This window comes from Oncorhynchus mykiss, chromosome 17 (assembly GCF_013265735.2).
Source record: "Oncorhynchus mykiss isolate Arlee chromosome 17, USDA_OmykA_1.1, whole genome shotgun sequence".
NCBI lineage: Eukaryota > Metazoa > Chordata > Actinopteri > Salmoniformes > Salmonidae > Oncorhynchus > Oncorhynchus mykiss.
This window is the reverse complement of record NC_048581.1, coordinates 57,441,707-57,458,062: the sequence shown is the minus strand read 5'-3', so window position 1 is coordinate 57,458,062 and position 16,356 is coordinate 57,441,707. Positions and strand designations below refer to the sequence as shown.

Below are 16,356 nucleotides of genomic sequence, written 5' to 3'. Positions count from 1 at the left end.
GCAAGAGGAAAAGTACATTAGAGTATCTAGTTTGAGAAACAGGTGGCTCACAAGTCCTCAACTGGCAGCATCATTAAATAGTACCCGCAAAACACCAGTCTCAACGTCAACAGTGAAGAGGCGACTCCGGGATGCTGGCCTTCATGGCAGAGTTGCAAAGAAAAGCCATATCTCAGACTGGCCAATAAAAATAAAAGATTAAGATGGGCAAAAGAACAGACATGGGACAAAGGAAGATTGGAAAAAGTGTTATGGACAGACAAATCTAAGTTTGAGGTGTTCGGAACACAAAGAAGAACATTTGTGAGACGCAGAAAAAATGAAAAGATGCTGGAGGAGTGCTTGACGCCATCTGTCAAGCACGGTGGAGGCAATGTGATGGTCTAGGGGTGCTTTGGTGGTTAAGTGGGAGATTTGTACAGGGTAAAAGGGGTCTTGAAGAAGGCTATCACTCCATTTTGCAACGCCATGCCATACCCTGTGGACGGCGCTTAATTGGAGCCAATTTCCTCCTACAACAGGACAATGACCCAAAGCACAGCTCCAAACTATGCAATAACTATTTAGGGAAGAAGCAGTCTGCTGGTATTCTGTCTATAATGGAGTGGCCAGCACAGTCACCGGATCTCAACCCTATTGAGCTGTTGTGGGAGCAGCTTGGCCGTATGGTATGTAAGAAGTGCCAATCCAACTTGTGGGAGGTGCTTCAGGAAGCATGGGGTGAAATCGCTTCAGATTACCTCCACAAATTGAATGCCAAAGGTCTGCAAGGTTGTAATTGCTGCAAATTGAGGATTCTTTGACGAAGGCAAAGTTTGAAGGACACAATTATTATTTCAATAAAAAAATCATTATTTATTATCTTGTCAACGTCTTGACTATATTTCCTATTCATTTTGCAAATAATTTCATGTATGTTTTCATGGAAAACAAGGACATTTCTAAGTGACCCCAAACTTTTGAACGGTTGTGTATATACTAGGTGGTGTCAGAGGAAGGCCCTAAAAATTGTCAGAGACTCCAGTCACCCAAGTCATAGGCAGTTCTCTCTGCTACCGCACGGTAATCGGTACCGGAGTGCCAAGTCTAGGTCCAAAAGGCTCCTTAGCAGCTTCTACCCACATGCCGTAAGACTGCTGAATAATTAATCAAATGGCCACCCGGACAATTTATTGACCCCCCCCCACTTGTTTTTACACTGCTGCTACTCACTGTTTATTATCTATGCATAGTCACTTTACCCTTACAGACATGTACAAATTACCTCGACTAACCTGTACCCCCGCACATTGACTCGGTACCGCTTGTATATAGGCTCGTTATTGTTATTTTTATTGTGTTACTATTTTATTTAGTAAATATTTTTCTTAACTCTATTTCATAAACTGCATTGTTGGTTAAGGGCTTGTAAGTAAGCATTTCACGGTAAGGTCTACCTGTTGTATTGGGCGCATGTGACAAATAAAATGTTATTTTATTTTTCCTAGAATTAAGGAGTTGTGACGCTTTTAATGTTTCCTCAAGATAAGTAAGCAACCTGCAAATTTGAGTAGAAATGTAGTATATGTAAGGATATGGAGGAGACCAAAACCCTTTAGACATCACCCATCTTCACGTTCAGATCATTGGTCAATAACCATAATTCGATTTGGTTTATTCATCTCTAGTTGATCAAAAGGGGGGGAATAACTCAATTGGTGATCTTGTGCTTGTGTGTTTTGTACCAACACATGATTATACAGTGATCTTTTATAGTAATTGAATTACCAAGTTGTTGACTAGAGCTATAATAATTTCATAAATTGATTTACTTTGATCTCTACTCCTGATATTATTAACTGAGTAAGACTTTGTTCTGAGATTTGGCGTGCAGGAGAAGTCTCGACCGCACCTCGTCCCCTTCAGGAGGTTGAAAAAGTGATATTTTTCAGTATCTTGACTGGCTGCATCACTGCTTGTTATGGCAACAGCACCTCTTCTATTTTTATATACAGTGGGGCAAAAAAGTATTTAGTCAGCCACCAATTGTGCAAGTTCTCCCACTTAAAAAGATGAGAGAGGCCTGTAATCTTCATCATAGGTACACTTCAACTATGACGGACAAAATGAGAAAAAAAATTCCAGAAAATCACATTGTAGGATTTTTAATGAATTTATTTGCAAATTATGGTGGAAAATAAGTATTTGGTCACCTACAAACAAGCAAGATTTCTGGCTCTCACAGACCTGTAACTTCTTCTTTAAGAGACTGCTCTGTCCTCCACTCGTTACTTGTATTAATGGCACCGGTTTGAACTTGTTGTCAGTATAAAATACTACCTGTCCACAACCTCAAACAGTCACACTCCAAACTCCACTATGGCCAAGACCAAAGAGCTGTCAAAGGACACCAGAAACAAAATTGTAGACAAGTAATTTTTCCAACAATTGTTCACAGACAGATTATTTCACTTATAATTCACTGTATCACAATTCCAGTAGGTCAGAAGTTTACATACATCAAGTTGACTGTGTCTTTAAATAGCTTGGAAAATTCCAGGAAATGTTCTCATGGCTTTAGAAGCTTCTGATAGGCTAATTGACATCATTTGAGTCAATTGGGGGTGTACCTGTGGATGTATTTCAAGGCCTACCTTCAAACTCAGTGCCTCTTTGCTTGACATCATGGGAAAATCTAAAGAAATCAGCCAAGACTTCAGAAAAACAATTGTAGACCTCCACAAGTCTGGTTCATCCTTGGGAGCAATTTCCAAATGCCTGAAGGTACCACGGTCATCTGTACAAACAATAGTACGCAAGTATAAACACCATGGGACCACGCAGCCATCATACCGCTCAGGAAGGAGATGTGTTCTGTCTCCTAGAGATGAACAGACTGGTGCGAAAAGTGCAAATCAATCCCAGAACAACAGCAAAGGACCTTGTGAAGTGCTGGAGGAAACAGGTACAAAAGTATCTATAACCACAGTAAAACGAGTCCTATATCAACATAACCTGAAAGACCACTCAGCAAGGAAGAAGCCACTGCTCCAAATCCACCATTAAAAAAACCCAGACTACGGTTTGCAACTGCACATGGGGACAAAGATCGTACTTTTTGTAGAAGTTTCCTCTGGTCTGATGAAACAAAAATAGAACTGTTTGGCCATAATGACCATCGTTATGGTTGGAGGAAAAGGGGGGGCTTGCAAGCCGAAGAACACCATCCCAACCGTGAACCACGGGGGTGGCAGCATCATGTTGTGGGGGTGCTTTGCTGCAGGAGGGACTAGTGCACTTCACAAAATAGTGGCGTCATGAGGGGGACAATTATGTGGATATATTGAAGTAACAAAACATCAGTCAAGAAGTTAAAGCTTGGTTGCAAATAGGTCTTCCAAATGGACAATGACCCCAAGCGTACTTCCAAAGTTGTGGCAAAATGGCTTAAGGACAACAAAGTCAAGGTATTGGAGTGTCCATCACAAAGCCCTGACCTCAATCCTATAGAACATTTGTGGGCAGAACTGAAAAAGCATGTGTGAGCAAGGAGGCCTGCAAACCTGACTCAGTTACACCAGCTCTGTCAGGAGGAATGGGCCAAAATTCACCCAACTTATTGTGGGAAGCTTGTGGAAGGCTACCCAAAACATTTGACCCAAGTTAAACAATTTAAAGGCAATGCTACCAAATACTAATTGAGTGTATGTAAACTTCTGACCCACTGGGATTGCGATGAAAGAAATAAAATCTGAAATAAATCATTCTCTCTACTATTATTCTGACATTTCACATTCTTAAAATAAAGTGGTGATCCTAACTGACCTAAAACAGGGAATTTTTACTAGGATTAAATGTCAGGAATTATGAAAAACTGAGTTTAAATGTATTTGGCTAAGGTGTATGTAAACTTCTGACTTCAACTGTACCATATTACCGTGTTCTTCTCATTTAAATTTAGTTTGTTTTTGTTGGATATAGAGCTTGCAAGAAAGGCATTTTACTGTACTTGTGCATGTGGCATTTAAAACTTCACTTGTTGTGCAGTATGAGCCATGTGATTTAGTTACAGTATGGGATTCACATCTAAATGTTTTCCAGCTAGATATTGTTTAACTATTAAGTTTACTGTCTAAAATGTGCTTAATGTTCCTCAGTTATGCATTTTTGGTTTGCAAATTTAGTAGCTACTTAGCTAAGTGGTTAGCTTCTTCCACAATCAAGCTTTGCTTGGTAACATCAGAGAATCCCTACCTGGATGAAGAGCCTGGCTGTTTAGTATTTGTTTTGTGCGTTCAGCAAACTGTGTAGCATTTTTTAATTACTTGTATAACATTATGAGCTGGGATGTCTGTCCTGAAATTACTTTAGGTCCGAGACCTGCATAAAAGCTTGCACGCTCGTTGGCGTTCTCTATGGGATCTTACATGTACTTGTTAGCCTTGCTAACCTTCGGATTACAAAGGCTCAGAGGGGTTTGAAAACAGCTGCCCTTCTGTTCAGTGCCAGTATTACCGAATATCCCATTATGGCAAAAGGTCGGTATGAATGTATTATAATCTGGATACCGCCCAAGCCTAATTCATGTCTTGATTTCATTAGGTCAGCGAGACGGCAGAGCGGAATTACAGAAGCCATCTTCTCTAAAGTCATAGGTAAACCTTCTAGTCATGAAAATGCAGTATCTCTGACCCTTTTTAAGAGATTCAATCAGGTACTGGCCAAGCCATGGGAAAGTCTGTTGGGCTCAAAACTACCATCTGTGCCTGATGGAGTGAGACATTTCAGATGCATGTAACACGGCTCAACTTTGAAACTAGACCTGCTTCATACCAGACTTGGTTCCTCTATTCTGAATATGAGCCCTACTAACCAAAACTAGTGCACTAAATAGGAAATAGGGTTTCTTTTTGGGACACAGACCTTGTATCCAATAGTAGTCGACACCATTGTTTTCAGATGGAGTGTTACCAGTAGATCCTCAAACACCATTATACTGCCAATGTGACCTTGTTAGAAAGCAACGCGTTTGATATGTAGGGAAAGTGAGTATCTGATCACAGTCCGTTGAGCAGGCCAATGCTCAGATACACTCCCACGCATCATTAGCCCCCCATTACCCTAACAGACACCTACTCAGGTTTCTGCGTTGCTAAGCATCAACCAATCGCCGGTCCCCTCTTAAACGATAAAGTGAAATGGAGAGGAAACAATTTAATATGAGCTCCTTTTTAATTTTGTTTCACTTTGATGTAAGTGTGGTTGTCGGGGCTGGTGCTTGCACTGCTTTAAATGGGGAACATCTGGGTCGAGCCCCTGAGAGTGCCTCCACCCCCCATCATAACCTATTGCTGTGTAAGTTGTCTGTGCAGATCCAAACTAATTGGTTTCATTTTATTTTACAAGCCTATTTTCTCACTGCACTAAAACATCTTAAAGTGCATTAAAAGGGAATACTCATTACGTTCTGCTAATAGTTTCAGCCCAACCGAATCGCCCCCTCGTCAGTTTTCCTTCACTGTTTGAAGATTGTTTTAGGGGTCTTGGTGAGATTTATTTAAGAAGACATCAGATTGTTTGTGTCGACTGTTTTAGTGTGTGATTTATTTGATGTTGAGGATATTAATCTCTCTGATCTGTACTGTCTCCTGTGATGTAGTCTATCACAGTGTCAGTTTGTGCTGCATCAGTATTTGGCTTTGATTTGGATCCCTTGGACAAGGCACTCCCACAGGGTGTAGTAGTCCCTTTAAATCAACTGCAGAATTTCAGGCAAATTTTGCCTCTCGCCCTCCCTTCCTCCATTCTTCCATTTGCTTCCATCGTTTTTCCACATTGCTTTGTTCTAATGTTTCAGTCCTCCAGAGAATCAAAACATCAATGCTCGTTGAAGGCCTTAATCTTTGTCTACGTGTGGAGAGTAAAAAATGCATGTTTTAGTGGAATATACTTGATTTGTTATAGTTTATTTGATCCCCCATTTTAAAGTGAAAACATCTTACTGATGTTTAGGGACATTTAAACCCTTTAGAACCTTTTCATTGTGACCTAACCATTGTATATCAAAAGAGATTGTTTGCTGACCAGTATAGATCAGTGTGCTTTCTGCCCATTGTGTGAAGGGTTATCCCATTATTGAATGCAAGGATTGCTCTGATTAACACCAGCATGAATACCCTATCTAGGCCTATGCTCTGAACTTTCACATGCCCATCCCAGATGGTGCTCCTCTGGTTTCTTTATTCCCGCCTCCTGTTTGCCACCCTTTTCTAATCATGCTGAAATCACAAATCCTGCTTAAGGGATCTGCCCCAGCCCTCAACTACAGCAGAAACATTAGCCCTCCCTGCCGCCTGCTCAAAGGCCTGGGGGGGCTGGATGGAGTGAGTGGATTTTCTTGTTCAAGAAGTTTAGTCAAACCAATGGTTGGTTTTCTTCTCCTACTGAAGGCACGCAATTATGTTGACCTGTAGTCTGTGTTTTGAAAGAGCTGTCTTCCAGGGTATAAATATGTATTCCAGAAATTAAAAACTATTATATCCGTGTCTCAAACGGAACCCTATTCCCTACATAGTGCACTACTTTTCAACAGCCCTGGTCTCAGGTAGTGCACTATGTAGGGAACAGTGTGCCATTTGGGACACACAAATACGCTCTCCCTCGACAAGGTGGTTGCAATAATGAGGTCAGCTGAAATGATCAGAGGTTGTTGAGAGAAATGTTCCTCACGGGCTAGCATCCTATGCATGTTGAATAACAGAGTTTGTGTTAACCACAGTGGGCGTTATCATTCAAAAACAACGATTACAGAATTTTAAAGTAAATTGAGTATTAATACTGAATGAGTTTTGTCAAAAGTTCAAGTGCACTGCATGTGGGCAATTCCACGGTGACCGAATTGCGCTGAGATTTTTCACTTCAAATGTATTCCGAACAAAAACCCTTGCTTTCAAAGGTTAACAAACCATACATGTCTATGCACAAGGACTACCTTTGTTTGATTTTTTTAAAAACAATTTACACAGAGTTTTACTAAGAGACGTTTACTGGAAGAACTGTGCAAATGCAAAGTTTGGTAACAGAATTCCAGTCAAATCTCCCTCAGTTTGTTTTTAGTTTTCCAAAAACGAATGACATGCTATGACATGACACATTAACTTAGAAAAAATCTATTTTGGTTATTGAACTACAGTAGGTGAAGTGGATTTACACCCGGTAGCAGAATGTACTTCCGTTATGAATGTTATTCTCTTCATTGTGATGTCACGCCCTGATCTATTTCACATGTCCTTGTGCTTGTCTCAACACCCACCCCCACCCCTCCAGGTGTTGCCCATTTTCCTCATTATCTCCTGGGTACTTATACCTGTGTTTGTCTGTTGCCATTTTGTTTATCAAGTCAACCAGCGGTTTTCTCAGCTCCCGCTTTTCCCCAGTCTTTTTCTCGCCCTCCTGGTTTTGATCTTTGCCTGTCCGGACTCTGAGCCCGCCTGCCTGACCACTCTGCCTGACCCTGCCTGCTGCCTCCCCTAATTGGAGAACACTAATGAACAACAACACTTAGGCTTCTACTTCCAGCTCATATGTGTATATATATATATATATATATATATATATATATATATAGATATATATATATATATATATATATAGATATATATATATATATATATATATATATATATATATATATATATATATATGACACAATCTATTTTACAATAGTTATATTTTGTTTGTTTTTAGTTCTGTCCTTCCTCAACCTCTCCCATCTATTTCCGATGTCCATCCCATTTTATTTTTATGCCATACATTTTTAACTGTGCTGTTTCACGAATGTTCTGAACCGATATACATTTTACATTAGTTATCTTGTTGTTTATTAGTCCCACCCTTAACCTCCATTCAACTGCTCCCATCTGTCTCTTAACACCATCCATATAGGATTTCTATTTGCCATATATTTTTCAATTGTGCTGTGATGTTTCACAAAAGTTTTGAACATTACTATTCTCATAGTTTCTACAGATTGTACATTTGTAAGATTTGTTGTTGTTGCTAAAATTATTATATTGATCAATTTTTGACTATGACTTTTCAAATCACCTAGTAGTGCTACCTGCAGAGTAAACGTGAGGTAAATGTTGCAATGTATACGCCTTAATTAAAAAAAATATACAGACTCTTGGCTTTCATTTGACACCCAATTTGACATGGTCCTATGAACTTCACATGTTGGTGCTCATGTGTCCTTTTACCTAGAAATGACCATGTCTGTCAGCCAGGGCACTTTGCACACTGAATCATCTCTCTTGTCAGCATTTGTAGTGAATGTGAGAAGCAATTTCGAATTGGGCTTACAGCAGCTTGGTAATGTAACAGACTACACTTAACATTATAGGAATGTACTTTGTTTATCCGTGACTCAATAAATCATCCTCACAATCCAGCTGCCATGTTGGAGGAGCCATTTCATGAAACATCAAATGCAACACCAACACATTTGACTGCACATTTTACTGAGAACGTGTTTGAATGATGTGTTCTCAATGACTCTCGCCTGTTTTTGCATAGATACTGACTATGCATAGATAATAAACCGTGAATAGCAGCAGTGTAAAAATAAAGGGGGGGGGGGGTGTCAATGTAAATAGGGTGGCCATTTGATGAATTGTTCAGCAGTCTTATGGCTTGGGAGTAGAAGCTGTTAAACCAGTTATGGCTAGCAGCACACCTCGACAACATCCGGTGAAATTGCAGAGCGCCAAATTCAAACTACAGTATTATAAATATTTTACTTTCATGAAAATATACGTTGTAATACATCAAAATAAAGCTTAACTTTTTAATCCAGCCGCCGTGTCAGATTTCAAATAGGCTTTACGGCGAAAGCTCACCATGCGGGACAGCGTCCCGCATACAAATGCATGACAAATAATTTTTCAACCAGGCAGTTGCGACACGAAAGTCAGAAATAATATATGCAATATATAAATATGCCTTACCTTTGAAGAGCTTCTTCTGTTGGCACTCCAAAAGGTCCCAGTTACATTACAAATGGTCCTTTTGTTCAATAAAGTCCTTTTTTATATCCATAAAAACTCAGTTTAGCTGGCGCGCTTCAGTCAATAATCCACAGGTTTCCCTCCATCAAAATGCATACAAAATTAATCCCAAACGTTACTAATAACCTTATCCAAACAAGTCAAACAACGTTTATAATCAAACCTTAGGTACCCTAATACGTAAATAAACTATACAATTTCAGATGGAAAATCGTTATTGTCTTTACCGGAGATAAACAAAAAGAACACGCTCTCGTCCATGCGTATGGAAACACTACAGCCAAAATGGGAGCCACTTAGAAACTACAACTTCTACCTAATTTTTGTAAAAACCAACCTGAAACTCTTTCTAAAGACTGTTGACATCTAGTGGAAGCCCTAGGAACTGCCTGTGACAGCCATTGAAGACGGTGGTAGGATGATTTTTTTTTTGGGGGGGGGGGGGGTTGTTCTCTGGGTTTTGCCTGCCATTTCAGTTCTGTTATACTCAGACATTTATTTTAATGGTTTTAGAAACTTTAGTTTTCTATCCAAATCTACCAATTATATGAATATCCTAGTCTCTGGGCCTGAGCAACAGGCAGTTTACTGCCTTTCCTCCGGACGTGAAAATACTGCCCCCTAGCCCAAAGAGGTTTTTAAGGAGCCTTTTGAACCGCTCAGGTACTGCTTGCAGTGCGGTAGCAGAGAGAACAGTCTATCACTTGGGTGACTGGAGTCTTTGACAATTTTTTGGGCCTTCTTCTGACACCGCCTAGTATATAGGTGCTGGATGGCAGGAAGCTCCGCCCCAGTGATGTACTTGGCTGTACGCACTACCCTCTGTAGCGTCTTGTGGTCGGATGCCGAGCAGTTGCCATACCAGGCGGTGATGCTGGTCAGGATGCTCTCGATGGTACAGCTGTATAACGTTTTGAGGATCTGGGCACCAATGCCAAATCTTTTCAGTCTCCTGAGGGGGAAAAGGCGTTGTCGTGCCCTCTTCACGACTGTCTTGGTGTGTTTGGACCATGATAGTTTGTTGGTGATGTGGACACCAAGGAACTTAACTCTTGACCCGCTCCACTACAGCCCCGTCGACGTGAATGGGGGTGTCTTTGGCCCGCCTTTTCCTGTAGTCCACGATCGGCTCCTTTTGTCTAGCTCACATTGAGAACAAGGACTATGGTGGTCTGCTTGAAACATGTAGGTAGGACAGACTCAGTCAGGGAGATGTTGAAAATGGCAATGGACTTGTGCTCCGCTCTGTTCCTGGATAGATGTTTCCTGGCGGGGGGTGGTGTAATGTGAAAGACCAGTGCCTCGGGTTACATCACTGGTTGCCTCTCAAATGTTACAGTATTTCCTACATGGAGCCCTATCAGCCTCGGTCAAAAGTAGTGCACTATCTAGAGAAAAGGTTGCTATTTGGGACGGAATCTCTCTGCCCTGCACCATCACATGCCAATTTGCACATCATAACTCATGTATATTTCAAAGGCTCTCTGCTCTTCTTTTATTATTAGTGTCTTTCTCACAATGGAGCTGCTGTGCTGTTACGTAAGGCTGTGTGAAATGCAAAAGGACCTGAGTTATTTATAGACAGCGTTTGTTGTTGATGTGCGGAAGCTGCAGTTTGTGTGTGTGTGTGTGTGTGTGTGTGTGTGTGTGTGTGTGTTCAGGGCTAATGGATGCAGCCTTTGATATTCATCACCTTTTGATATTCATCATCACTAGATGTGCATGAATTGTGGTCTTAAAGAGTCTTTGATCGGTTTTGTTTCTCTATGCGAGTAGATTGGATGTCTTCCAAATGACACCCTATTCTAGTTTAGGTGACACAACATATAAGGTCTCTTTGCTTCAGATGGTTCGACCTTGAGTGACCTTTTTAAAAAATAAATAAACCCAGTGGTCAATCCCATTACCCTCACTGTATTGCTTTAGGATTTGTCATCTCGACATTATACTGTATGTTCCAAATAGCACCCTATTTCCTATGTAGTGCACTACTTTTGACCAGGGCACATATGGTGCCATTTTGGACAACCTTATATATTATGCTTGTCCAAAATGGCAGTGTTTTGATTAATCCTTGCAACAGATTGGTGTGTAAAGCAGTTTGTAATGCTCTTCAGAATGCACGGACAATGGCAGACTGGAGTATTTTAACTAAGCCACCCTGGCACAAGAGACCAACTGGATGTTTTATTTTTTTTCTATGTTGGAATGGAGACATAATTTAAAGATTTGATTCCATTGTGTCCATGTCCTCCTTAGTTACGGGCCTGCCCATACTACTTGTCTGTAGTGAAAAATACCCCCTTCTCCGCAGAGCCATCCCTAAAACAGAAGTTAACTCCCAAATTCCATTTTTATCTATTTTGTTTTCACTCTCAAAATCACTTTATTTTTTATTGAAAAACGTAATTGGATGTTCTAAGTCTACAATAATGTTTAAACCACAACAGGAGACCACTTTTTAGGTTAATGCAAAATTTGGCATGGGTCCTCAGATCTGGTTGCATCACTGCCTGGTACTGGAGCTAAGCTGCCTGCCATCCAGGACCTCTACACCAGGCGGTGTCAGAGGAAGGCCCTAAAATTTGTCAAGACCTCACCCACCCCAGTCATAGACTGTTCTCCTTACTACCGCATGCCAAGCGGTACCGAGTCTAGGAAAGGCTTCTCAACAGCTTTTACCCCCAAGCCATAAGACTCCTGAACAGGTAATCAAATGGCTACCCGGACGATTTGCATTGTGTGTCCCAACCCCTCTTTACACTGCTGCTACTCTCTGTTTACCATATATGCATAGTCACTTTAATTATACATTCATGTACATACTACCTCAATTAGCCTGACTAACCGGTGCCGCCGCACATTGGCTACTCAGACCATCTGCATTGTGTCCCGCCACCCACCACCCGCCAACCCCTCTTTTATGCTACAGCTACTCTCTGTTTACCATATATGCATAGTCACTCTAACCATACCTACATGTGCATACTACCTCAATTAGCCTGACTAACCGGTGCCTGTAAATAGTCTCGCTACTATTATTACTCAATGTCTTTTTACTGTTGTTTTTTATTTCTTATCTGTTGTTCACCTAATACCTTTTTTTTGACTTCATGTGATTGCAGAGTTTGCAAAACAAATGGCCACGGAATTGATGCAAATAATCATGATATCATTCTGCCAGGTACGCATAGGCTACTTTGTAGTAACAATTTTAATTGAGAAGGTTTTTAGGGAAAGCCATTCTATCTCTACCAGGAAAAAGGTTATCGTTAGTGTCATCGCTAATGGCTACACCAAGTAGCAACGCACACAGACAAGGGCATTCCTGTGCCGTTTCAGGAAATACAAATCACTGATGCATTTTGTTCATGTCTTATAATTCACTTGGGCAAACTAATTTATTTTCTAAGAAATTCTATAGATTTAGTTGATTTCCTATTAACTTCAATACATTTGTGAATATTGTTGAATTCAGTTTTAATGTTTGGATTCTGTGATCCCGTCTGCAATGCAGATTTTATAGAGTCCTAAGAATATAACACTGGCAGAAATTGCTCAGATAAATAAAGTTGGGGACAGTATGAAAATCACAGCCTCTTTGTGCCTATGTTGACTAGATCCTCAGTATATTACAGCCAGGGAAAAAAAATGAAAATTGAGAGGGCCTTACCCGAAATTATGCAAAGCTGTGCCCAGGAGGCTAGGAATTGGCTGAGGAGTCTGGCTGATATTTAAACACATGTGTGAAATATATGTGCATAGTAATGGAGCTATAATGGGGAAGGGGGCGGGAGATGTGTACTGATCAGTGTAGTTGGTTTGATGGGTGTCCCACATACAGTAGAGGACAGCTTCTAGCCACCATCCATACTTTTCACTAAGAGGTGGGGAAGCGGGAGGGGGAGTGTTTGCTACAACCTAACCCTCTTAATTTGTTCACCGCGGGCAGTATGTAAGGCAAGGCAGACAATGTCACAGCAAAATGTTATTTTTGTGTGTTTTTAAAGAAACTGCACGTGTCGAATTTCACATTCACTTTGACTTTGCTACGGCGGGCTGCAGGGAGGCACGTTTAAATATTTAGCTGTTTGGCTCTAAAAAGCCTCATGTTGTTGCCTATGCTAAATATTGAGGGTGCAAGATTACAGCTTTGTTGCCACTGCATGTCTAGGCTGGAGTATAGAGATGTAGGATCTTAATCCACATCGACGGGCCACAGTGGAGAAGGTCAAGCTTCAAGTTCCTCTGCGTGCACATCGCTGAGGACCTGAAATGGTCCCTCTACACCGACAGAGTCGTGAAGAAAGGCTCAACAGGAGGCTGAAGAAATTCAGCTTTGCCCCTAAGACCCTCCACAAACTTCTACAGATGCACCATTGAGAGCATTCTGTCGGGCTGTATCACCCCCTGGTATGGGCTTTCCAGAGGGTGGTGCAGTCAGTCGAATTCATCACCGGGGGCACACTGCCTGCCCTCCAGAACATCTACAGCACCCAGTGTCACAGGAAGGCCAAGAAGATCATCAAGGACCTCAGCCACCCTAGCCACGGTCTGTTCACCCCGGTACCATCTAGAAGGCTGAGATGGTACAGGGGCATCAAAGCTGGGACAACAGTTCTATCTCCAGGCCATCAGACTGTTAAACAATCATCACTAGCCATGCTCCGCCTGGTACCCTGCTCTGAACCTTGAGAACTGTCTGCTGCCCTATGAACATAGTCATTAAACACTGGTCACTTTTTAATGTTTGCATACTGTTTTATTCACTTTATATCCTGTATTCTAGTCATTGCTCATCCTATATAACTACTACTTTACACACCTTTTATATTAATATACTGTCTATACACACATTTATTTATAGCTATATTTGTATTCCAGACTCTGGCATTGCTTGTTCTTTTTTTTGTGTGGGGGGGGATTCTGTGTCTATTGTATTGCTAGCTATTACTGCACTGTTGGAGAAACATAAGCATTTCACTGCACCTGCGATAACATCTGCATATCAATCAAATTTGATTTTAGAATTTGATCCCCCTGTTGCAGGAAAAGCAAACTTGTAGGTTTAAAAAGGCTTCTAAAATTTGTCATTTTCACTTTAAAAATGGCCGACTTGATTTGCCTAAAAAACATTTATCAACCCCTACAAACATGTTCATTATTAATGTATAATACACATTTCCTGTTGTTGCAGGATTTATTTCCCTGCTGTGAGAAACGGGTCTGATTTTAAGATCCTATATTTGTTTAAAAGGGATTGTAGACCCCAATCTCTACCATAACTGTCAACTTCTTAGTGGATAGATATCGCTAACATGGTTAGATGGCAGTCAACCGGCATCGCTTTAACTTTTCTGTGGGCAATTCAAATAAAATATGAGTTCTCAACCTGTAACACCTGCAATTGTATAAACATGGATTTTGTAGGCCCACTGATCAAAGTCCAAAGACAAATAAAAATAGGGGACTCAATTTACTGTTGAGAGTTAGAACAGTACAGTCCACAAGGTGCAATTTTGAAATTTGGTTGTGTCAGTCACTGACAGTCACTCAATTAGCCCATGTCAGCTAAATATTGTTTTTATTGGTAAGTTAGTCTAGCGGCCAGCTATCTAAACTTGTAGTAATCATGGTCGAATTACCGACCGGGGGGGCACCATTTGGATATCATGTTAACTGCAAACATTTCTTTCTGCACCATGATAACATTTGTAGAATTTATAGAAATTTACTCAAACCTGCAGGATGGGGGGCGGGTCCATAATAGTAATAATAATAATAAACATAGGCCCCCCAAAACACTAGGGCCGACTGCATGTGTTGGTATGAGTGTGGGTATGCAGACCAGTGATAAATGTTGGGTGATTGGCCTGGCTCGCAGTCGGCGTTCCAATTAATCACAAAGGTGTTCGATGGGTTTGAGGTCAAGGCTCTGTGCAGGCCAGTCAAGTTCTTCCACACCGATCTCGACAAACCATTTCTGAATGGACCTCGCTTTGTGCACGGGGGCATTGTCATGCTGAAACAGGAAAGGGCCTTCCCCAAACTCTTTCTCCAAAGTTGGAAGCACAGAATAGTCTAGAATGTCATTGTATGCTGTATTGTTAAGATTTCCCTTGACTGGAACGAAGGGAATGTGTTTCCACTGCTCCAGAGTCCAATGGCGCCGAGCTTTTCACCACTCCAGCCGACGCTTGGCAATGCTCATGGGGATCTTAGGCTTGTGTGTGTTGCTTCCAGAGGCAGTTTGTAACTCGGTAGTGAGTGTTGCAACCGAGGACAGACTATATTTACGTGCTTCAGCACTCAACAGTCCCATTCTGTGAGCTTGTGTGGCCTACCACTTCGCGGCTGAGGTGTTGTTGCTCCTAGATGTTTCCACTTCACAATAACAGCACTCCCAGTTGACCAGGGAAGCAGGGCATACATTTGATGAATTTACTTGTTGGAAAGGTGGCATCCTATGAGGGTGCAACATTGAAAGTCACTGAGCTCTTCACTAAGGCCATTCTACTGCCAATGCTTGTCAATGGAGATTGCATGGCTGTGTGCTAAATGTTACCCACCTGTCAACGGGTGTGGCTGAAATAGCCGACTCCTCTATTTTTTTATTCAATTAACCTTTAACTAATTTTAAGAGGTGTCCACATACTTTGTATGTATAATGTATGTCCCGTGTAAAGATGTCCTATGGAATGAGTGGAAACAGCAGGTTGTCACATTGAGGTGACTCTTGAGACGGACACATACACACTGCTAGGCTTAGGCGGTATACCATATATGCATATACATACAGTACCAGTCAAAAGTTTGGACACACCTACTCATTCAAAGGTTTTTCTTTAGTTGTATTATTTTCTACATTGCAGAATAATAGTGAAGACATCAAAACCATGAAATAACACATATGGAATCATGTAGTAACCAAAAAATATATATTTTAGATTCATCAAAGTAGTCACCCTATGCCTTGATGAAAGCTTTGCACACTTATGACATTCTCTCAAACTTCTTCATCTGTAATGCTTTCCAACAGTCTTGAAGGAGTTCCCATATGCTGAGCACTTGTTGGCTGCTTTTCCTTCACTCTGCGGCCCAACTTATCCCAAACCATCTCAATTGCGTTGAGATTGGGTGATTGTGGAGGCCAGGTCATCTGATGCAGCCCTCTCCTTCTTGGTCAAATAGCCCTTACACAGCCTGGAGGTGTGTTGGGTCATTGTCCTGTTGAAAAACAAAACAAGTATAGTCCCACTAAGCGCAAACCATGTATGGTATGGCGTATCGCTGCAAAATGATGTGGTAACCA

At 41.2% G+C, this 16,356-nt stretch overlaps 1 protein-coding gene across 3 annotated transcripts in view; it reads left to right on the top strand.

Annotated features, from left to right (window-relative positions):
- Window positions 1–16,356, top strand: part of LOC110494193 (nck-associated protein 5-like) — a 103,274-nt gene that overhangs the window by 2,589 nt on the left and 84,329 nt on the right. The window lies entirely within an intron of this gene.